Below are 24622 nucleotides of genomic sequence, written 5' to 3' on the forward strand. Positions count from 1 at the left end.
TGTGTTGCTTACACCGGCTTTAAAAGGATAACTTTTTAGCCGAGCTGGCCGTCGCAGTCTGTGGCACAATCTTTAGTCTGTTCGACTGCTCACTGTAGTATTGTGAAACACTGCAGAAACGAAGGACTTCCTTACTTTTGCTCCGACTGACCATACTCTGTGAAATTTTCCCAGATTCTCAGTTGAGGAGTTTTTGCAGCTGGAAATTATCTCAGAAAGCCTGTTAATTCGTAATGTATTGAACGAATCGCAAAACAGAAAACATTTGACACGCAACAGAAACAAAACTGGCAAACCAAATGCATTTTCAGATACAGTGAGCATGAATGCTAAACGTGAGACACTCCGAGCGCATGAGCCATAAAGTAATCTCACAACTAACATCAGGGCAATTCCAAACTACTCTTTCAATGATACATGAGCCTCAGTGCACCACCATATCCCAGACAATGCTGAAAAGAGAGAAAGAAAGAACATAATAAAAATAGGCCACAAAAAGTGAATTTCACCAATCACAGTCTCGATTAGATCACCTTTCCCTTCCGGTGTCTCCGGGACGGAAACGAAGGAAATTGGAGAAATTCAATAACATATGACATCAAAACTCATCGGAACGATTTTCCCATTCGTCAGAAAGCCAAGTAACGATGAATCGACTCACCGCAGGACTTTGTTTCACAACAGCGATGAAATAGCAGTCTCCATTCGGTTCCAGTAAAATCTCAACATGCTTGGAACATAAAGCAACAGTAGAGCTGTTTGCAATTTTCCACGCGGGAGGCGAACACGATCAAGACAGCATAGCCAATTTGGCACTTTCCCACTACACATTTAATTCTCCGGGAAGCAAATCAAATTGTTTTGTGAACAGAAGTACAGCGGGAATGGAAACAGCATTTTAACAAGCTGTGTCGTTGCAACTGATCAGTAGAAATGGCAGTGGTGGGATTCGAACACACGCCCCTGCCGAGGCTGGAGCCTTAATCCAGCGCCTTAGACCGCTCGGCCACACTACCAGCAGCGCTGCCGCCCAATTTTCTTGCATTTCCAATTGAGCTCCTGCATGACAACAGATGGAAAGTCACGTGAAATGGGTTCCATGATTCCTCTCCGACTCGCACGGCTGCTTGGATGTGCCGGCTACAATATCAATTTCGCAACAAATAATGATAGCTCATCAATCCGGATAAAAATCAATGGTAAGCTGAGGCTATCTTCTCAGACTCTTTTCAGCTACAAATGTATCTGTGAGTGCGTGAGCAAACATGTTCGCTTATGATTTGGTCAAATAACCATGAACTGCTTGACATTACTGCAATTTCGATTCTTGCTTTGCTAAATGATTTCACCCATTGCTCGAAACAGGACAACTTTCACGTTTACACGGAACATGAAACACACCGGACTACAGGGAAAATGCACAAAGCTGAGCAGGCCGTGTTCCACATCATACCGTGCAGCATAGTTTCAGTCACTGTGTCTGTTTTGCAGAATAAGAGTCCCAAAGAATGTTCTCCAGCCTAAAAGCGGAGGTAGCATTACAATCCGAGAACGACCGATCACAGTGTGAGGATGCTCTGACCTCGGGGCCAGTTCGAGATGCCACTTTCCTTGCCTTTTACATAAACCGTGCAATTGGCTGCAGGGATGTTCACACCTGGACATGAGCCACATCGATACAACTGAGTTGGAAACCTGCGTGGGAATCAACGAGAAGCGACTCAATAAATCTTGCTAAATTCCATGGTGCTTATTAGAAATGCAGTTTCTGTTCACCTCAATTTAAAAGGCAGTTTTTGAACATAGTAACTGAAATCAAAAGCTAATTATCTCACCCCACCTCCACTCCGGGAGAGGTGCTAACTGCACTTGATTGCTTTTTGTTCTCGATGTGAAGAGCTCTCACGCCTGAGTCACCTTCACGCCTCTTGTTGCTGAGTGACTCAAAAAGAAGGAGTTTCACCAGAGCTGCAACTGCCTCACTTTCCCAGTCGCTCTCCCCGTTGACATTTTCCTGCTCATCAGTGATTTAAAGAAAACCAAAAGGATGCGATGTTATTCTGCAGCCTCTTTGTCGATTCCTCCGTTTAAATTCCAACATGGCTTAGATCTCGGGGCGCACCTTAATACTAGCTTTGAAAGCACAGGTCCAGAGCTTCCTCTGAGAGTGCAATTTCTTTCATTGCTGTTGCTGATTGAATGAGCCACTAACGTGCGAACTGCTCCAAAACATGATTCAGGACCTCTGCTGCCAATTCTCGCACTTTGAATAACGACAGACAGCTTCCAAATGAGGCCTTTCAGATACGACTTTGGGGTACATTTGGCAGACAGAATAGTTCAGGAATCCGTGGTGCACTGTGACACCAGCGCATCACCTTCTTCCCTGTCTTTGAACCGGGCCGCCTCAGCAAGGAATGCAAATGCAGTATTGCTCTTCGTGGAAGGATCGGTAACTACACTCTCAAACTGAATGGCACATGATCAGAAGCAGTTTGTAGAATATCTTTACAATGCTCTGCACAGTAATCAAATGGAAATGCATTGCATTTCACTACGAGAGCAGATTTGTTCAAGCAAATTCGAAGGCAGGTTTGCAGATGGGAAAGCAAGCAGGAAAGCTCCGTTCTTGTCCATGTAAAAGGCTGCAGATGAAGAACAAAACAGTTTCGACCGCGGGAACCTATCTTGCGGAAGGTGAACGTGCTGATCACTATGCTACAGAAACAAGCCCACAGCCGCCCCTGCTGCAGCTCAGTGGTATCCGACACTGAAAGTTGAAGACATTCTACCTTTCACCTTTCTGTTTCCAAATGCTCGTTGTTTCATGGGAGTTGTTTAATTTTGGCTGTGTGGTATGCATGGACGAGATACACCGAAGTATCTGTTTTCACCCGGTGTAGCCCAATAACGTTGTGTTGCTTACACCGGCTTTAAAAGGATAACTTTTTAGCCGAGCTGGCCGTCGCAGTCTGTGGCACAATCTTTAGTCTGTTCGACTGCTCACTGTAGTATTGTGAAACACTGCAGAAACGAAGGACTTCCTTACTTTTGCTCCGACTGACCATACTCTGTGAAATTTTCCCAGATTCTCAGTTGAGGAGTTTTTGCAGCTGGAAATTATCTCAGAAAGCCTGTTAATTCGTAATGTATTGAACGAATCGCAAAACAGAAAACATTTGACACGCAACAGAAACAAAACTGGCAAACCAAATGCATTTTCAGATACAGTGAGCATGAATGCTAAACGTGAGACACTCCGAGCGCATGAGCCATAAAGTAATCTCACAACTAACATCAGGGCAATTCCAAACTACTCTTTCAATGATACTTGAGCCTCAGTGCACCACCATATCCCAGACAATGCTGAAAAGAGAGAAAGAAAGAACATAATAAGAATAGGCCACAAAAAGTGAATTTCACCAATCACAGTCTCGATTAGATCACCTTTCCCTTCCGGTGTCTCCGGGACGGAAACGAAGGAAATTGGAGAAATTCAATAACATACGACATCAAAACTCATCGGAACGATTTTCCCATTCGTCAGAAAGCCTAGTAACGATGAATCGACTCACCGCAGGACTTTGTTTCACAACAGCGATGAAATAGCAGTCTCCATTCGGTTCCAGTAAAATCTCAACATGCTTGGAACATAAAGCAACAGTAGAGCTGTTTGCAATTTTCCACGCGGGAGGCGAACACGATCAAGACAGCATAGCCAATTTGGCACTTTCCCACTACACATTTAATTCTCCGGGAAGCAAATCAAATTGTTTTGTGAACAGAAGTACAGCGGGAATGGAAACAGCATTTTAACAAGCTGTGTCGTTGCAACTGATCAGTAGAAATGGCAGTGGTGGGATTCGAACCCACGCCCCTGTCGAGACTGGAGCCTTAATCCAGCGCCTTAGACCGCTCGGCCACACTACCAGCAGCGCTGCCGCCCAATTTTCTTGCATTTCCAATTGAGCTCCTGCATGACAACAGATGGAAAGTCACGTGAAATGGGTTCCATGATTCCTCTCCGACTCGCACGGCTGCTTGGATGTGCCGGCTACAATATCAATTTCGCAACAAATAATGATAGCTCATCAATCCGGATAAAAATCAATGGTAAGCTGAGGCTATCTTCTCAGACTCTTTTCAGCTACAAATGTATCTGTGAGTGCGTGAGCAAACATGTTCGCTTATGATTTGGTCAAATAACCATGAACTGCTTGACATTACTGCAATTTCGATTCTTGCTTTGCTAAATGATTTCACCCATTGCTCGAAACAGGACAACTTTCACGTTTACACGGAACATGAAACACACCGGACTACAGGGAAAATGCACAAAGCTGAGCAGGCCGTGTTCCACATCATACCGTGCAGCATAGTTTCAGTCACTGTGTCTGTTTTGCAGAATAAGAGTCCCAAAGAATGTTCTCCAGCCTAAAAGCGGAGGTAGCATTACAATCCGAGAACGACCGATCACAGTGTGAGGATGCTCTGACCTCGGGGCCAGTTCGAGATGCCACTTTCCTTGCCTTTTACATAAACCGTGCAATTGGCTGCAGGGATGTTCACACCTGGACATGAGCCACATCGATACAACTGAGTTGGAAACCTGCGTGGGAATCAACGAGAAGCGACTCAATAAATCTTGCTAAATTCCATGGTGCTTATTAGAAATGCAGTTTCTGTTCACCTCAATTTAAAAGGCAGTTTTTGAACATAGTAACTGAAATCAAAAGCTAATTATCTCACCCCACCTCCACTCCGGGAGAGGTGCTAACTGCACTTGATTGCTTTTTGTTCTCGATGTGAAGAGCTCTCACGCCTGAGTCACCTTCACGCCTCTTGTTGCTGAGTGACTCAAAAAGAAGGAGTTTCACCAGAGCTGCAACTGCCTCACTTTCCCAGTCGCTCTCCCCGTTGACATTTTCCTGCTCATCAGTGATTTAAAGAAAACCAAAAGGATGCGATGTTATTCTGCAGCCTCTTTGTCGATTCCTCCGTTTAAATTCCAACATGGCTTAGATCTCGGGGCGCACCTTAATACTAGCTTTGAAAGCACAGGTCCAGAGCTTCCTCTGAGAGTGCAATTTCTTTCATTGCTGTTGCTGATTGAATGAGCCACTAACGTGCGAACTGCTCCAAAACATGATTCAGGACCTCTGCTGCCAATTCTCGCACTTTGAATAACGACAGACAGCTTCCAAATGAGGCCTTTCAGATACGACTTTGGGGTACATTTGGCAGACAGAATAGTTCAGGAATCCGTGGTGCACTGTGACACCAGCGCATCACCTTCTTCCCTGTCTTTGAACCGGGCCGCCTCAGCAAGGAATGCAAATGCAGTATTGCTCTTCGTGGAAGGATCGGTAACTACACTCTCAAACTGAATGGCACATGATCAGAAGCAGTTTGTAGAATATCTTTACAATGCTCTGCACAGTAATCAAATGGAAATGCATTGCATTTCACTACGAGAGCAGATTTGTTCAAGCAAATTCGAAGGCAGGTTTGCAGATGGGAAAGCAAGCAGGAAAGCTCCGTTCTTGTCCATGTAAAAGGCTGCAGATGAAGAACAAAACAGTTTCGACCGCGGGAACCTATCTTGCGGAAGGTGAACGTGCTGATCACTATGCTACAGAAACAAGCCCACAGCCGCCCCTGCTGCAGCTCAGTGGTATCCGACACTGAAAGTTGAAGACATTCTACCTTTCACCTTTCTGTTTCCAAATGCTCGTTGTTTCATGGGAGTTGTTTAATTTTGGCTGTGTGGTATGCATGGACGAGATACACCGAAGTATCTGTTTTCACCCGGTGTAGCCCAATAACGTTGTGTTGCTTACACCGGCTTTAAAAGGATAACTTTTTAGCCGAGCTGGCCGTCGCAGTCTGTGGCACAATCTTTAGTCTGTTCGACTGCTCACTGGAAAGGTAGTATTGTGAAACACTGCAGAAACGAAGGACTTCCTTACTTTTGCTCCGACTGACCATACTCTGTGAAATTTTCCCAGATTCTCAGTTGAGGAGTTTTTGCAGCTGGAAATTATCTCAGAAAGCCTGTTAATTCGTAATGTATTGAACGAATCGCAAAACAGAAAACATTTGACACGCAACAGAAACAAAACTGGCAAACCAAATGCATTTTCAGATACAGTGAGCATGAATGCTAAACGTGAGACACTCCGAGCGCATGAGCCATAAAGTAATCTCACAACTAACATCAGGGCAATTCCAAACTACTCTTTCAATGATACTTGAGCCTCAGTGCACCACCATATCCCAGACAATGCTGAAAAGAGAGAAAGAAAGAACATAATAAAATAGGCCACAAAAAGTGAATTTCACCAATCACAGTCTCGATTAGATCACCTTTCCCTTCCGGTGTCTCCGGGACGGAAACGAAGGAAATTGGAGAAATTCAATAACATATGACATCAAAACTCATCGGAACGATTTTCCCATTCGTCAGAAAGCCAAGTAACGATGAATCGACTCACCGCAGGACTTTGTTTCACAACAGCGATGAAATAGCAGTCTCCATTCGGTTCCAGTAAAATCTCAACATGCTTGGAACATAAAGCAACAGTAGAGCTGTTTGCAATTTTCCACGCGGGAGGCGAACACGATCAAGACAGCATAGCCAATTTGGCACTTTCCCACTACACATTTAATTCCCCGGGAAGCAAATCAAATTGTTTTGTGAACAGAAGTACAGCGGGAATGGAAGCAGCATTTTAACAAGCTGTGTCGTTGCAACTGATCAGTAGAAATGGCAGTGGTGGGATTCGAACACACGCCCCTGTCGAGACTGGAGCCTTAATCCAGCGCCTTAGACCGCTCGGCCACACTACCAGCAGCGCTGCCGCCCAATTTTCTTGCATTTCCAATTGAGCTCCTGCATGACAACAGATGGAAAGTCACGTGAAATGGGTTCCATGATTCCTCTCCGACTCGCACGGCTGCTTGGATGTGCCGGCTACAATATCAATTTCGCAACAAATAATGATAGCTCATCAATCCGGATAAAAATCAATGGTAAGCTGAGGCTATCTTCTCAGACTCTTTTCAGCTACAAATGTATCTGTGAGTGCGTGAGCAAACATGTTCGCTTATGATTTGGTCAAATAACCATGAACTGCTTGACATTACTGCAATTTCGATTCTTGCTTTGCTAAATGATTTCACCCATTGCTCGAAACAGGACAACTTTCACGTTTACACGGAACATGAAACACACCGGACTACAGGGAAAATGCACAAAGCTGAGCAGGCCGTGTTCCACATCATACCGTGCAGCATAGTTTCAGTCACTGTGTCTGTTTTGCAGAATAAGAGTCCCAAAGAATGTTCTCCAGCCTAAAAGCGGAGGTAGCATTACAATCCGAGAACGACCGATCACAGTGTGAGGATGCTCTGACCTCGGGGCCAGTTCGAGATGCCACTTTCCTTGCCTTTTACATAAACCGTGCAATTGGCTGCAGGGATGTTCACACCTGGACATGAGCCACATCGATACAACTGAGTTGGAAACCTGCGTGGGAATCAACGAGAAGCGACTCAATAAATCTTGCTAAATTCCATGGTGCTTATTAGAAATGCAGTTTCTGTTCACCTCAATTTAAAAGGCAGTTTTTGAACATAGTAACTGAAATCAAAAGCTAATTATCTCACCCCACCTCCACTCCGGGAGAGGTGCTAACTGCACTTGATTGCTTTTTGTTCTCGATGTGAAGAGCTCTCACGCCTGAGTCACCTTCACGCCTCTTGTTGCTGAGTGACTCAAAAAGAAGGAGTTTCACCAGAGCTGCAACTGCCTCACTTTCCCAGTCGCTCTCCCCGTTGACATTTTCCTGCTCATCAGTGATTTAAAGAAAACCAAAAGGATGCGATGTTATTCTGCAGCCTCTTTGTCGATTCCTCCGTTTAAATTCCAACATGGCTTAGATCTCGGGGCGCACCTTAATACTAGCTTTGAAAGCACAGGTCCAGAGCTTCCTCTGAGAGTGCAATTTCTTTCATTGCTGTTGCTGATTGAATGAGCCACTAACGTGCGAACTGCTCCAAAACATGATTCAGGACCTCTGGTGCCAATTCTCGCACTTTGAATAACGACAGACAGCTTCCAAATGAGGCCTTTCAGATACGACTTTGGGGTACATTTGGCAGACAGAATAGTTCAGGAATCCGTGGTGCACTGTGACACCAGCGCATCACCTTCTTCCCTGTCTTTGAACCGGGCCGCCTCAGCAAGGAATGCAAATGCAGTATTGCTCTTCGTGGAAGGATCGGTAACTACACTCTCAAACTGAATGGCACATGATCAGAAGCAGTTTGTAGAATATCTTTACAATGCTCTGCACAGTAATCAAATGGAAATGCATTGCATTTCACGACGAGAGCAGATTTGTTCAAGCAAATTCGAAGGCAGGTTTGCAGATGGGAAAGCAAGCAGGAAAGCTCCGTTCTTGTCCATGTAAAAGGCTGCAGATGAAGAACAAAACAGTTTCGACCGCGGGAACCTATCTTGCGGAAGGTGAACGTGCTGATCACTATGCTACAGAAACAAGCCCACAGCCGCCCCTGCTGCAGCTCAGTGGTATCCGACACTGAAAGTTGAAGACATTCTACCTTTCACCTTTCTGTTTCCAAATGCTCGTTGTTTCATGGGAGTTGTTTAATTTTGGCTGTGTGGTATGCATGGACGAGATACACCGAAGTATCTGTTTTCACCCGGTGTAGCCCAATAACGTTGTGTTGCTTACACCGGCTTTAAAAGGATAACTTTTTAGCCGAGCTGGCCGTCGCAGTCTGTGGCACAATCTTTAGTCTGTTCGACTGCTCACTGGAAAGGTAGTATTGTGAAACACTGCAGAAACGAAGGACTTCCTTACTTTTGCTCCGACTGACCATACTCTGTGAAATTTTCCCAGATTCTCAGTTGAGGAGTTTTTGCAGCTGGAAATTATCTCAGAAAGCCTGTTAATTCGTAATGTATTGAACGAATCGCAAAACAGAAAACATTTGACACGCAACAGAAACAAAACTGGCAAACCAAATGCATTTTCAGATACAGTGAGCATGAATGCTAAACGTGAGACACTCCGAGCGCATGAGCCATAAAGTAATCTCACAACTAACATCAGGGCAATTCCAAACTACTCTTTCAATGATACTTGAGCCTCAGTGCACCACCATATCCCAGACAATGCTGAAAAGAGAGAAAGAAAGAACATAATAAGAATAGGCCACAAAAAGTGAATTTCACCAATCACAGTCTCGATTAGATCACCTTTCCCTTCCGGTGTCTCCGGGACGGAAACGAAGGAAATTGGAGAAATTCAATAACATACGACATCAAAACTCATCGGAACGATTTTCCCATTCGTCAGAAAGCCTAGTAACGATGAATCGACTCACCGCAGGACTTTGTTTCACAACAGCGATGAAATAGCAGTCTCCATTCGGTTCCAGTAAAATCTCAACATGCTTGGAACATAAAGCAACAGTAGAGCTGTTTGCAATTTTCCACGCGGGAGGCGAACACGATCAAGACAGCATAGCCAATTTGGCACTTTCCCACTACACATTTAATTCCCCGGGAAGCAAATCAAATTGTTTTGTGAACAGAAGTACAGCGGGAATGGAAACAGCATTTTAACAAGCTGTGTCGTTGCAACTGATCAGTAGAAATGGCAGTGGTGGGATTCGAACCCACGCCCCTGTCGAGACTGGAGCCTTAATCCAGCGCCTTAGACCGCTCGGCCACACTACCAGCAGCGCTGCCGCCCAATTTTCTTGCATTTCCAATTGAGCTCCTGCATGACAACAGATGGAAAGTCACGTGAAATGGGTTCCATGATTCCTCTCCGACTCGCACGGCTGCTTGGATGTGCCGGCTACAATATCAATTTCGCAACAAATAATGATAGCTCATCAATCCGGATAAAAATCAATGGTAAGCTGAGGCTATCTTCTCAGACTCTTTTCAGCTACAAATGTATCTGTGAGTGCGTGAGCAAACATGTTCGCTTATGATTTGGTCAAATAACCATGAACTGCTTGACATTACTGCAATTTCGATTCTTGCTTTGCTAAATGATTTCACCCATTGCTCGAAACAGGACAACTTTCACGTTTACACGGAACATGAAACACACCGGACTACAGGGAAAATGCACAAAGCTGAGCAGGCCGTGTTCCACATCATACCGTGCAGCATAGTTTCAGTCACTGTGTCTGTTTTGCAGAATAAGAGTCCCAAAGAATGTTCTCCAGCCTAAAAGCGGAGGTAGCATTACAATCCGAGAACGACCGATCACAGTGTGAGGATGCTCTGACCTCGGGGCCAGTTCGAGATGCCACTTTCCTTGCCTTTTACATAAACCGTGCAATTGGCTGCAGGGATGTTCACACCTGGACATGAGCCACATCGATACAACTGAGTTGGAAACCTGCGTGGGAATCAACGAGAAGCGACTCAATAAATCTTGCTAAATTCCATGGTGCTTATTAGAAATGCAGTTTCTGTTCACCTCAATTTAAAAGGCAGTTTTTGAACATAGTAACTGAAATCAAAAGCTAATTATCTCACCCCACCTCCACTCCGGGAGAGGTGCTAACTGCACTTGATTGCTTTTTGTTCTCGATGTGAAGAGCTCTCACGCCTGAGTCACCTTCACGCCTCTTGTTGCTGAGTGACTCAAAAAGAAGGAGTTTCACCAGAGCTGCAACTGCCTCACTTTCCCAGTCGCTCTCCCCGTTGACATTTTCCTGCTCATCAGTGATTTAAAGAAAACCAAAAGGATGCGATGTTATTCTGCAGCCTCTTTGTCGATTCCTCCGTTTAAATTCCAACATGGCTTAGATCTCGGGGCGCACCTTAATACTAGCTTTGAAAGCACAGGTCCAGAGCTTCCTCTGAGAGTGCAATTTCTTTCATTGCTGTTGCTGATTGAATGAGCCACTAACGTGCGAACTGCTCCAAAACATGATTCAGGACCTCTGGTGCCAATTCTCGCACTTTGAATAACGACAGACAGCTTCCAAATGAGGCCTTTCAGATACGACTTTGGGGTACATTTGGCAGACAGAATAGTTCAGGAATCCGTGGTGCACTGTGACACCAGCGCATCACCTTCTTCCCTGTCTTTGAACCGGGCCGCCTCAGCAAGGAATGCAAATGCAGTATTGCTCTTCGTGGAAGGATCGGTAACTACACTCTCAAACTGAATGGCACATGATCAGAAGCAGTTTGTAGAATATCTTTACAATGCTCTGCACAGTAATCAAATGGAAATGCATTGCATTTCACGACGAGAGCAGATTTGTTCAAGCAAATTCGAAGGCAGGTTTGCAGATGGGAAAGCAAGCAGGAAAGCTCCGTTCTTGTCCATGTAAAAGGCTGCAGATGAAGAACAAAACAGTTTCGACCGCGGGAACCTATCTTGCGGAAGGTGAACGTGCTGATCACTATGCTACAGAAACAAGCCCACAGCCGCCCCTGCTGCAGCTCAGTGGTATCCGACACTGAAAGTTGAAGACATTCTACCTTTCACCTTTCTGTTTCCAAATGCTCGTTGTTTCATGGGAGTTGTTTAATTTTGGCTGTGTGGTATGCATGGACGAGATACACCGAAGTATCTGTTTTCACCCGGTGTAGCCCAATAACGTTGTGTTGCTTACACCGGCTTTAAAAGGATAACTTTTTAGCCGAGCTGGTCGTCGCAGTCTGTGGCACAATCTTTAGTCTGTTCGACTGCTCACTGGAAAGGTAGTATTGTGAAACACTGCAGAAACGAAGGACTTCCTTACTTTTGCTCCGACTGACCATACTCTGTGAAATTTTCCCAGATTCTCAGTTGAGGAGTTTTTGCAGCTGGAAATTATCTCAGAAAGCCTGTTAATTCGTAATGTATTGAACGAATCGCAAAACAGAAAACATTTGACACGCAACAGAAACAAAACTGGCAAACCAAATGCATTTTCAGATACAGTGAGCATGAATGCTAAACGTGAGACACTCCGAGCGCATGAGCCATAAAGTAATCTCACAACTAACATCAGGGCAATTCCAAACTACTCTTTCAATGATACTTGAGCCTCAGTGCACCACCATATCCCAGACAATGCTGAAAAGAGAGAAAGAAAGAACATAATAAGAATAGGCCACAAAAAGTGAATTTCACCAATCACAGTCTCGATTAGATCACCTTTCCCTTCCGGTGTCTCCGGGACGGAAACGAAGGAAATTGGAGAAATTCAATAACATATGACATCAAAATTCATCGGAACGATTTTCCCATTCGTCAGAAAGCCTAGTAACGATGAATCGACTCACCGCAGGACTTTGTTTCACAACAGCGATGAAATAGCAGTCTCCATTCGGTTCCAGTAAAATCTCAACATGCTTGGAACATAAAGCAACAGTAGAGCTGTTTGCAATTTTCCACGCGGGAGGCGAACACGGTCAAGACAGCATAGCCAATTTGGCACTTTCCCACTACACATTTAATTCCCCGGGAAGCAAATCAAATTTTTTTGTGAACAGAAGTACAGCGGGAATGGAAACAGCATTTTAACAAGCTGTGTCGTTGCAACTGATCAGTAGAAATGGCAGTGGTGGGATTCGAACCCACGCCCCTGTCGAGACTGGAGCCTTAATCCAGCGCCTTAGACCGCTCGGCCACACTACCAGCGGCGCTGCCGCCCAATTTTCTTGCATTTCCAATTGAGCTCCTGCATGACAACAGATGGAAAGTCACGTGAAATGGGTTCCATGATTCCTCTCCGACTCGCACGGCTGCTTGGATGTGCCGGCTACAATATCAATTTCGCAACAAATAATGATAGCTCATCAATCCGGATAAAAATCAATGGTAAGCTGAGGCTATCTTCTCAGACTCTTTTCAGCTACAAATGTATCTGTGAGTGCGTGAGCAAACATGTTCGCTTATGATTTGGTCAAATAACCATGAACTGCTTGACATTACTGCAATTTCGATTCTTGCTTTGCTAAATGATTTCACCCATTGCTCGAAACAGGACAACTTTCACGTTTACACGGAACATGAAACACACCGGACTACAGGGAAAATGCACAAAGCTGAGCAGGCCGTGTTCCACATCATACCGTGCAGCATAGTTTCAGTCACTGTGTCTGTTTTGCAGAATAAGAGTCCCAAAGAATGTTCTCCAGCCTAAAAGCGGAGGTAGCATTACAATCCGAGAACGACCGATCACAGTGTGAGGATGCTCTGACCTCGGGGCCAGTTCGAGATGCCACTTTCCTTGCCTTTTACATAAACCGTGCAATTGGCTGCAGGGATGTTCACACCTGGACATGAGCCACATCGATACAACTGAGTTGGAAACCTGCGTGGGAATCAACGAGAAGCGACTCAATAAATCTTGCTAAATTCCATGGTGCTTATTAGAAATGCAGTTTCTGTTCACCTCAATTTAAAAGGCAGTTTTTGAACATAGTAACTGAAATCAAAAGCTAATTATCTCACCCCACCTCCACTCCGGGAGAGGTGCTAACTGCACTTGATTGCTTTTTGTTCTCGATGTGAAGAGCTCTCACGCCTGAGTCACCTTCACGCCTCTTGTTGCTGAGTGACTCAAAAAGAAGGAGTTTCACCAGAGCTGCAACTGCCTCACTTTCCCAGTCGCTCTCCCCGTTGACATTTTCCTGCTCATCAGTGATTTAAAGAAAACCAAAAGGATGCGATGTTATTCTGCAGCCTCTTTGTCGATTCCTCCGTTTAAATTCCAACATGGCTTAGATCTCGGGGCGCACCTTAATACTAGCTTTGAAAGCACAGGTCCAGAGCTTCCTCTGAGAGTGCAATTTCTTTCATTGCTGTTGCTGATTGAATGAGCCACTAACGTGCGAACTGCTCCAAAACATGATTCAGGACCTCTGGTGCCAATTCTCGCACTTTGAATAACGACAGACAGCTTCCAAATGAGGCCTTTCAGATACGACTTTGGGGTACATTTGGCAGACAGAATAGTTCAGGAATCCGTGGTGCACTGTGACACCAGCGCATCACCTTCTTCCCTGTCTTTGAACCGGGCCGCCTCAGCAAGGAATGCAAATGCAGTATTGCTCTTCGTGGAAGGATCGGTAACTACACTCTCAAACTGAATGGCACATGATCAGAAGCAGTTTGTAGAATATCTTTACAATGCTCTGCACAGTAATCAAATGGAAATGCATTGCATTTCACGACGAGAGCAGATTTGTTCAAGCAAATTCGAAGGCAGGTTTGCAGATGGGAAAGCAAGCAGGAAAGCTCCGTTCTTGTCCATGTAAAAGGCTGCAGATGAAGAACAAAACAGTTTCGACCGCGGGAACCTATCTTGCGGAAGGTGAACGTGCTGATCACTATGCTACAGAAACAAGCCCACAGCCGCCCCTGCTGCAGCTCAGTGGTATCCGACACTGAAAGTTGAAGACATTCTACCTTTCACCTTTCTGTTTCCAAATGCTCGTTGTTTCATGGGAGTTGTTTAATTTTGGCTGTGTGGTATGCATGGACGAGATACACCGAAGTATCTGTTTTCACCCGGTGTAGCCCAATAACGTTGTGTTGCTTACACCGGCTTTAAAAGGATAACTTTTTAGCCGAGCTGGTCGTCGCAGTCTGTGGCACAATCTTTAGTCTGTTCGACTGCTCACTGGAAAGGTAGTATTGTGAAACACTGCAGAAACGAAGGACTTCCTTACTTTTGCTCCGACTGACCATACTCTGTGAAATTTTCCCAGATTCTCAGTTGAGGAGTTTTTGCAGCTGGAAATTATCTCAGAAAGCCTGTTAATTCGTAATGTATTGAACGAATCGCAAAACAGAAAACATTTGACACGCAACAGAAACAAAACTGGCAAACCAAATGCATTTTCAGATACAGTGAGCATGAATGCTAAACGTGAGACACTCCGAGCGCATGAGCCATAAAGTAATCTCACAACTAACATCAGGGCAATTCCAAACTACTCTTTCAATGATACTTGAGCCTCAGTGCACCACCATATCCCAGACAATGCTGAAAAGAGAGAAAGAAAGAACATAATAAGAATAGGCCACAAAAAGTGAATTTCACCAATCACAGTCTCGATTAGATCACCTTTCCCTTCCGGTGTCTCCGGGACGGAAACGAAGGAAATTGGAGAAATTCAATAACATATGACATCAAAATTCATCGGAACGATTTTCCCATTCGTCAGAAAGCCTAGTAACGATGAATCGACTCACCGCAGGACTTTGTTTCACAACAGCGATGAAATAGCAGTCTCCATTCGGTTCCAGTAAAATCTCAACATGCTTGGAACATAAAGCAACAGTAGAGCTGTTTGCAATTTTCCACGCGGGAGGCGAACACGATCAAGACAGCATAGCCAATTTGGCACTTTCCCACTACACATTTAATTCCCCGGGAAGCAAATCAAATTGTTTTGTGAACAGAAGTACAGCGGGAATGGAAACAGCATTTTAACAAGCTGTGTCGTTGCAACTGATCAGTAGAAATGGCAGTGGTGGGATTCGAACCCACGCCCCTGTCGAGACTGGAGCCTTAATCCAGCGCCTTAGACCGCTCGGCCACACTACCAACGGCCGCCCAATTTTCTTGCATTTCCAATTGAGCTCCTGCATGACAACAGATGGAAAGTCACGTGAAATGGGTTCCATGATTCCTCTCCGACTCGCACGGCTGCTTGGATGTGCCGGCTACAATATCAATTTCGCAACAAATAATGATAGCTCATCAATCCGGATAAAAATCAATGGTAAGCTGAGGCTATCTTCTCAGACTCTTTTCAGCTACAAATGTATCTGTGAGTGCGTGAGCAAACATGTTCGCTTATGATTTGGTCAAATAACCATGAACTGCTTGACATTACTGCAATTTCGATTCTTGCTTTGCTAAATGATTTCACCCATTGCTCGAAACAGGACAACTTTCACGTTTACACGGAACATGAAACACACCGGACTACAGGGAAAATGCACAAAGCTGAGCAGGCCGTGTTCCACATCATACCGTGCAGCATAGTTTCAGTCACTGTGTCTGTTTTGCAGAATAAGAGTCCCAAAGAATGTTCTCCAGCCTAAAAGCGGAGGTAGCATTACAATCCGAGAACGACCGATCACAGTGTGAGGATGCTCTGACCTCGGGGCCAGTTCGAGATGCCACTTTCCTTGCCTTTTACATAAACCGTGCAATTGGCTGCAGGGATGTTCACACCTGGACATGAGCCACATCGATACAACTGAGTTGGAAACCTGCGTGGGAATCAACGAGAAGCGACTCAATAAATCTTGCTAAATTCCATGGTGCTTATTAGAAATGCAGTTTCTGTTCACCTCAATTTAAAAGGCAGTTTTTGAACATAGTAACTGAAATCAAAAGCTAATTATCTCACCCCACCTCCACTCCGGGAGAGGTGCTAACTGCACTTGATTGCTTTTTGTTCTCGATGTGAAGAGCTCTCACGCCTGAGTCACCTTCACGCCTCTTGTTGCTGAGTGACTCAAAAAGAAGGAGTTTCACCAGAGCTGCAACTGCCTCACTTTCCCAGTCGCTCTCCCCGTTGACATTTTCCTGCTCATCAGTGATTTAAAGAAAACCAAAAGGATGCGATGTTATTCTGCAGCCTCTTTGTCGATTCCTCCGTTTAAATTCCAACATGGCTTAGATCTCGGGGCGCACCTTAATACTAGCTTTGAAAGCACAGGTCCAGAGCTTCCTCTGAGAGTGCAATTTCTTTCATTGCTGTTGCTGATTGAATGAGCCACTAACGTGCGAACTGCTCCAAAACATGATTCAGGACCTCTGGTGCCAATTCTCGCACTTTGAATAACGACAGACAGCTTCCAAATGAGGCCTTTCAGATACGACTTTGGGGTACATTTGGCAGACAGAATAGTTCAGGAATCCGTGGTGCACTGTGACACCAGCGCATCACCTTCTTCCCTGTCTTTGAACCGGGCCGCCTCAGCAAGGAATGCAAATGCAGTATTGCTCTTCGTGGAAGGATCGGTAACTACACTCTCAAACTGAATGGCACATGATCAGAAGCAGTTTGTAGAATATCTTTACAATGCTCTGCACAGTAATCAAATGGAAATGCATTGCATTTCACGACGAGAGCAGATTTGTTCAAGCAAATTCGAAGGCAGGTTTGCAGATGGGAAAGCAAGCAGGAAAGCTCCGTTCTTGTCCATGTAAAAGGCTGCAGATGAAGAACAAAACAGTTTCGACCGCGGGAACCTATCTTGCGGAAGGTGAACGTGCTGATCACTATGCTACAGAAACAAGCCCACAGCCGCCCCTGCTGCAGCTCAGTGGTATCCGACACTGAAAGTTGAAGACATTCTACCTTTCACCTTTCTGTTTCCAAATGCTCGTTGTTTCATGGGAGTTGTTTAATTTTGGCTGTGTGGTATGCATGGACGAGATACACCGAAGTATCTGTTTTCACCCGGTGTAGCCCAATAACGTTGTGTTGCTTACACCGGCTTTAAAAGGATAACTTTTTAGCCGAGCTGGTCGTCGCAGTCTGTGGCACAATCTTTAGTCTGTTCGACTGCTCACTGGAAAGGTAGTATTGTGAAACACTGCAGAAACGAAGGACTTCCTTACTTTTGCTCCGACTGACCATACTCTGTGAAATTTTCCCAGATTCTCAGTTGAGGAGTTTTTGCAGCTGGAAATTATCTCAGAAAGCCTGTTAATTCGTAATGTATTGAACGAATCGCAAAACAGAAAACATTTGACACGCAACAGAAACAAAACTGGCAAACCAAATGCATTTTCAGATACAGTGAGCATGAATGCTAAACGTGAGACACTCCGAGCGCATGAGCCATAAAGTAATCTCACAACTAACATCAGGGCAATTCCAAACTACTCTTTCAATGATACTTGAGCCTCAGTGCACCACCATATCCCAGACAATGCTGAAAAGAGAGAAAGAAAGAACATAATAAGAATAGGCCACAAAAAGTGAATTTCACCAATCACAGTCTCGATTAGATCACCTTTCCCTTCCGGTGTCTCCGGGACGGAAACGAAGGAAATTGGAGAAATTCAATAACATATGACATCAAAATTCATCGGAACGATTTTCCCATTCGTCAGAAAGCCTAGTAACGATGAATCGACTCACCGCAGGACTTTGTTTCACAACAGCGATGAAATAGCAGTCTCCATTCGGTTCCAGTAAAATCTCAACATGCTTGGAACATAAAGCAACAGTAGAGCTGTTTGCAATTTTCCACGCGGGAGGCGAACACGGTCAAGACAGCATAGCCAATTTGGCACTTTCCCACTACACATTTAATTCCCCGGGAAGCAAATCAAATTGTTTTGTGAACAGAAGTACAGCGGGAATGGAAACAGCATTTTAACAAGCTGTGTCGTTGCAACTGATCAGTAGAAATGGCAGTGGTGGGATTCGAACCCACGCCCCTGTCGAGACAGGAGCCTTAATCCAGCGCCTTAGACCGCTCGGCCACACTACCAACGGCCACCCAATTTTCTTGCATTTCCAATTGAGCTCCTGCATGACAACAGATGGAAAGTCACGTGAAATGGGTTCCATGATTCCTCTCCGACTCGCACGGCTGCTTGGATGTGCCGGCTACAATATCAATTTCGCAACAAATAATGATAGCTCATCAATCCGGATAAAAATCAATGGTAAGCTGAGGCTATCTTCTCAGACTCTTTTCAGCTACAAATGTATCTGTGAGTGCGTGAGCAAACATGTTCGCTTATGATTTGGTCAAATAACCATGAACTGCTTGACATTACTGCAATTTCGATTCTTGCTTTGCTAAATGATTTCACCCATTGCTCGAAACAGGACAACTTTCACGTTTACACGGAACATGAAACACACCGGACTACAGGGAAAATGCACAAAGCTGAGCAGGCCGTGTTCCACATCATACCGTGCAGCATAGTTTCAGTCACTGTGTCTGTTTTGCAGAATAAGAGTCCCAAAGAATGTTCTCCAGCCTAAAAGCGGAGGTAGCATTACAATCCGAGAACGACCGATCACAGTGTGAGGATGCTCTGACCTCGGGGCCAGTTCGAGATGCCACTTTCCTTGCCTTTTACATAAACCGTGCAATTGGCTGCAGGGATGTTCACACCTGGACATGAGCCACATCGATACAACTGAGTTGGAAACCTGCGTGGGAATCAACGAGAAGCGACTCAATAAATCTTGCTAAATTCCATGGTGCTTATTAGAAATGCAGTTTCTGTTCACCTCAATTTAAAAGGCAGTTTTTGAACATAGTAACTGAAATCAAAAGCTAATTATCTCACCCCACCTCCACTCCGGGAGAGGTGCTAACTGCACTTGATTGCTTTTTGTTCTCGATGTGAAGAGCTCTCACGCCTGAGTCACCTTCACGCCTCTTGTTGCTGAGTGACTCAAAAAGAAGGAGTTTCACCAGAGCTGCAACTGCCTCACTTTCCCAGTCGCTCTCCCCGTTGACATTTTCCTGCTCATCAGTGATTTAAAGAAAACCAAAAGGATGCGATGTTATTCTGCAGCCTCTTTGTCGATTCCTCCGTTTAAATTCCAACATGGCTTAGATCTCGGGGCGCACCTTAATACTAGCTTTGAAAGCACAGGTCCAGAGCTTCCTCTGAGAGTGCAATTTCTTTCATTGCTGTTGCTGATTGAATGAGCCACTAACGTGCGAACTGCTCCAAAACATGATTCAGGACCTCTGGTGCCAATTCTCGCACTTTGAATAACGACAGACAGCTTCCAAATGAGGCCTTTCAGATACGACTTTGGGGTACATTTGGCAGACAGAATAGTTCAGGAATCCGTGGTGCACTGTGACACCAGCGCATCACCTTCTTCCCTGTCTTTGAACCGGGCCGCCTCAGCAAGGAATGCAAATGCAGTATTGCTCTTCGTGGAAGGATCGGTAACTACACTCTCAAACTGAATGGCACATGATCAGAAGCAGTTTGTAGAATATCTTTACAATGCTCTGCACAGTAATCAAATGGAAATGCATTGCATTTCACGACGAGAGCAGATTTGTTCAAGCAAATTCGAAGGCAGGTTTGCAGATGGGAAAGCAAGCAGGAAAGCTCCGTTCTTGTCCATGTAAAAGGCTGCAGATGAAGAACAAAACAGTTTCGACCGCGGGAACCTATCTTGCGGAAGGTGAACGTGCTGATCACTATGCTACAGAAACAAGCCCACAGCCGCCCCTGCTGCAGCTCAGTGGTATCCGACACTGAAAGTTGAAGACATTCTACCTTTCACCTTTCTGTTTCCAAATGCTCGTTGTTTCATGGGAGTTGTTTAATTTTGGCTGTGTGGTATGCATGGACGAGATACACCGAAGTATCTGTTTTCACCCGGTGTAGCCCAATAACGTTGTGTTGCTTACACCGGCTTTAAAAGGATAACTTTTTAGCCGAGCTGGTCGTCGCAGTCTGTGGCACAATCTTTAGTCTGTTCGACTGCTCACTGGAAAGGTAGTATTGTGAAACACTGCAGAAACGAAGGACTTCCTTACTTTTGCTCCGACTGACCATACTCTGTGAAATTTTCCCAGATTCTCAGTTGAGGAGTTTTTGCAGCTGGAAATTATCTCAGAAAGCCTGTTAATTCGTAATGTATTGAACGAATCGCAAAACAGAAAACATTTGACACGCAACAGAAACAAAACTGGCAAACCAAATGCATTTTCAGATACAGTGAGCATGAATGCTAAACGTGAGACACTCCGAGCGCATGAGCCATAAAGTAATCTCACAACTAACATCAGGGCAATTCCAAACTACTCTTTCAATGATACTTGAGCCTCAGTGCACCACCATATCCCAGACAATGCTGAAAAGAGAGAAAGAAAGAACATAATAAGAATAGGCCACAAAAAGTGAATTTCACCAATCACAGTCTCGATTAGATCACCTTTCCCTTCCGGTGTCTCCGGGACGGAAACGAAGGAAATTGGAGAAATTCAATAACATATGACATCAAAATTCATCGGAACGATTTTCCCATTCGTCAGAAAGCCAAGTAACGATGAATCGACTCACCGCAGGACTTTGTTTCACAACAGCGATGAAATAGCAGTCTCCATTCGGTTCCAGTAAAATCTCAACATGCTTGGAACATAAAGCAACAGTAGAGCTGTTTGCAATTTTCCACGCGGGAGGCGAACACGATCAAGACAGCATAGCCAATTTGGCACTTTCCCACTACACATTTAATTCCCCGGGAAGCAAATCAAATTGTTTTGTGAACAGAAGTACAGCGGGAATGGAAACAGCATTTTAACAAGCTGTGTCGTTGCAACTGATCAGTAGAAATGGCAGTGGTGGGATTCGAACCCACGCCCCTGTCGAGACTGGAGCCTTAATCCAGCGCCTTAGACCGCTCGGCCACACTACCAGCGGCGCTGCCGCCCAATTTTCTTGCATTTCCAATTGAGCTCCTGCATGACAACAGATGGAAAGTCACGTGAAATGGGTTCCATGATTCCTCTCCGACTCGCACGGCTGCTTGGATGTGCCGGCTACAATATCAATTTCGCAACAAATAATGATAGCTCATCAATCCGGATAAAAATCAATGGTAAGCTGAGGCTATCTTCTCAGACTCTTTTCAGCTACAAATGTATCTGTGAGTGCGTGAGCAAACATGTTCGCTTATGATTTGGTCAAATAACCATGAACTGCTTGACATTACTGCAATTTCGATTCTTGCTTTGCTAAATGATTTCACCCATTGCTCGAAACAGGACAACTTTCACGTTTACACGGAACATGAAACACACCGGACTACAGGGAAAATGCACAAAGCTGAGCAGGCCGTGTTCCACATCATACCGTGCAGCATAGTTTCAGTCACTGTGTCTGTTTTGCAGAATAAGAGTCCCAAAGAATGTTCTCCAGCCTAAAAGCGGAGGTAGCATTACAATCCGAGAACGACCGATCACAGTGTGAGGATGCTCTGACCTCGGGGCCAGTTCGAGATGCCACTTTCCTTGCCTTTTACATAAACCGTGCAATTGGCTGCAGGGATGTTCACACCTGGACATGAGCCACATCGATACAACTGAGTTGGAAACCTGCGTGGGAATCAACGAGAAGCGACTCAATAAATCTTGCTAAATTCCATGGTGCTTATTAGAAATGCAGTTTCTGTTCACCTCAATTTAAAAGGCAGTTTTTGAACATAGTAACTGAAATCAAAAGCTAATTATCTCACCCCACCTCCACTCCGGGAGAGGTGCTAACTGCACTTGATTGCTTTTTGTTCTCGATGTGAAGAGCTCTCACGCCTGAGTCACCTTCACGCCTCTTGTTGCTGAGTGACTCAAAAAGAAGGAGTTTCACCAGAGCTGCAACTGCCTCACTTTCCCAGTCGCTCTCCCCGTTGACATTTTCCTGCTCATCAGTGATTTAAAGAAAACCAAAAGGATGCGATGTTATTCTGCAGCCTCTTTGTCGATTCCTCCGTTTAAATTCCAACATGGCTTAGATCTCGGGGCGCACCTTAATACTAGCTTTGAAAGCACAGGTCCAGAGCTTCCTCTGAGAGTGCAATTTCTTTCATTGCTGTTGCTGATTGAATGAGCCACTAACGTGCGAACTGCTCCAAAACATGATTCAGGACCTCTGCTGCCAATTCTCGCACTTTGAATAACGACAGACAGCTTCCAAATGAGGCCTTTCAGATACGACTTTGGGGTACATTTGGCAGACAGAATAGTTCAGGAATCCGTGGTGCACTGTGACACCAGCGCATCACCTTCTTCCCTGTCTTTGAACCGGGCCGCCTCAGCAAGGAATGCAAATGCAGTATTGCTCTTCGTGGAAGGATCGGTAACTACACTCTCAAACTGAATGGCACATGATCAGAAGCAGTTTGTAGAATATCTTTACAATGCTCTGCACAGTAATCAAATGGAAATGCATTGCATTTCACGACGAGAGCAGATTTGTTCAAGCAAATTCGAAGGCAGGTTTGCAGATGGGAAAGCAAGCAGGAAAGCTCCGTTCTTGTCCATGTAAAAGGCTGCAGATGAAGAACAAAACAGTTTCGACCGCGGGAACCTATCTTGCGGAAGGTGAACGTGCTGATCACTATGCTACAGAAACAAGCCCACAGCCGCCCCTGCTGCAGCTCAGTGGTATCCGACACTGAAAGTTGAAGACATTCTACCTTTCACCTTTCTGTTTCCAAATGCTCGTTGTTTCATGGGAGTTGTTTAATTTTGGCTGTGTGGTATGCATGGACGAGATACACCGAAGTATCTGTTTTCACCCGGTGTAGCCCAATAACGTTGTGTTGCTTACACCGGCTTTAAAAGGATAACTTTTTAGCCGAGCTGGTCGTCGCAGTCTGTGGCACAATCTTTAGTCTGTTCGACTGCTCACTGGAAAGGTAGTATTGTGAAACACTGCAGAAACGAAGGACTTCCTTACTTTTGCTCCGACTGACCATACTCTGTGAAATTTTCCCAGATTCTCAGTTGAGGAGTTTTTGCAGCTGGAAATTATCTCAGAAAGCCTGTTAATTCGTAATGTATTGAACGAATCGCAAAACAGAAAACATTTGACACGCAACAGAAACAAAACTGGCAAACCAAATGCATTTTCAGATACAGTGAGCATGAATGCTAAACGTGAGACACTCCGAGCGCATGAGCCATAAAGTAATCTCACAACTAACATCAGGGCAATTCCAAACTACTCTTTCAATGATACTTGAGCCTCAGTGCACCACCATATCCCAGACAATGCTGAAAAGAGAGAAAGAAAGAACATAATAAGAATAGGCCACAAAAAGTGAATTTCACCAATCACAGTCTCGATTAGATCACCTTTCCCTTCCGGTGTCTCCGGGACGGAAACGAAGGAAATTGGAGAAATTCAATAACATACGACATCAAAATTCATCGGAACGATTTTCCCATTCGTCAGAAAGCCTAGTAACGATGAATCGACTCACCGCAGGACTTTGTTTCACAACAGCGATGAAATAGCAGTCTCCATTCGGTTCCAGTAAAATCTCAACATGCTTGGAACATAAAGCAACAGTAGAGCTGTTTGCAATTTTCCACGCGGGAGGCGAACACGATCAAGACAGCATAGCCAATTTGGCACTTTCCCACTACACATTTAATTCCCCGGGAAGCAAATCAAATTGTTTTGTGAACAGAAGTACAGCGGGAATGGAAACAGCATTTTAACAAGCTGTGTCGTTGCAACTGATCAGTAGAAATGGCAGTGGTGGGATTCGAACCCACGCCCCTGTCGAGACTGGAGCCTTAATCCAGCGCCTTAGACCGCTCGGCCACACTACCAGCGGCGCTGCCACCCAATTTTCTTGCATTTCCAATTGAGCTCCTGCATGACAACAGATGGAAAGTCACGTGAAATGGGTTCCATGATTCCTCTCCGACTCGCACGGCTGCTTGGATGTGCCGGCTACAATATCAATTTCGCAACAAATAATGATAGCTCATCAATCCGGATAAAAATCAATGGTAAGCTGAGGCTATCTTCTCAGACTCTTTTCAGCTACAAATGTATCTGTGAGTGCGTGAGCAAACATGTTCGCTTATGA

At 44.9% G+C, this 24622-nt stretch overlaps 9 non-coding genes across 9 annotated transcripts; all 9 read right to left on the reverse strand.

The window, feature by feature from the left end:
- Positions 1–934: 934 nt before the first annotated feature.
- On the reverse strand, positions 935–1016 carry trnal-aag (transfer RNA leucine (anticodon AAG)). The gene has a single exon. It is a non-coding gene; the product is annotated as a tRNA-Leu (tRNA).
- Positions 1017–3848: 2832 nt separating this feature from the next.
- trnal-aag (transfer RNA leucine (anticodon AAG)) lies at positions 3849–3930 on the reverse strand. The gene has a single exon. It is a non-coding gene; the product is annotated as a tRNA-Leu (tRNA).
- Positions 3931–6767: 2837 nt separating this feature from the next.
- On the reverse strand, positions 6768–6849 carry trnal-aag (transfer RNA leucine (anticodon AAG)). Its single transcript has one exon. It is a non-coding gene; the product is annotated as a tRNA-Leu (tRNA).
- A 2838-nt stretch (positions 6850–9687) lies between these two features.
- trnal-aag (transfer RNA leucine (anticodon AAG)) lies at positions 9688–9769 on the reverse strand. The gene has a single exon. It is a non-coding gene; the product is annotated as a tRNA-Leu (tRNA).
- Positions 9770–12607: 2838 nt separating this feature from the next.
- trnal-aag (transfer RNA leucine (anticodon AAG)) lies at positions 12608–12689 on the reverse strand. Its single transcript has one exon. It is a non-coding gene; the product is annotated as a tRNA-Leu (tRNA).
- Positions 12690–15527: 2838 nt separating this feature from the next.
- Positions 15528–15609, reverse strand: trnal-aag (transfer RNA leucine (anticodon AAG)). The gene has a single exon. It is a non-coding gene; the product is annotated as a tRNA-Leu (tRNA).
- Positions 15610–18442: 2833 nt separating this feature from the next.
- Positions 18443–18524, reverse strand: trnal-aag (transfer RNA leucine (anticodon AAG)). The gene has a single exon. It is a non-coding gene; the product is annotated as a tRNA-Leu (tRNA).
- Positions 18525–21357: 2833 nt separating this feature from the next.
- On the reverse strand, positions 21358–21439 carry trnal-aag (transfer RNA leucine (anticodon AAG)). Its single transcript has one exon. It is a non-coding gene; the product is annotated as a tRNA-Leu (tRNA).
- A 2838-nt stretch (positions 21440–24277) lies between these two features.
- On the reverse strand, positions 24278–24359 carry trnal-aag (transfer RNA leucine (anticodon AAG)). Its single transcript has one exon. It is a non-coding gene; the product is annotated as a tRNA-Leu (tRNA).
- Between the last annotated feature and the right edge of the window lie 263 nt (positions 24360–24622).

The sequence above is a fragment of the Hemiscyllium ocellatum genome, unplaced genomic scaffold (assembly GCF_020745735.1).
Source record: "Hemiscyllium ocellatum isolate sHemOce1 unplaced genomic scaffold, sHemOce1.pat.X.cur. scaffold_96_pat_ctg1, whole genome shotgun sequence".
In the NCBI taxonomy this organism is placed as follows: domain Eukaryota; kingdom Metazoa; phylum Chordata; class Chondrichthyes; order Orectolobiformes; family Hemiscylliidae; genus Hemiscyllium; species Hemiscyllium ocellatum.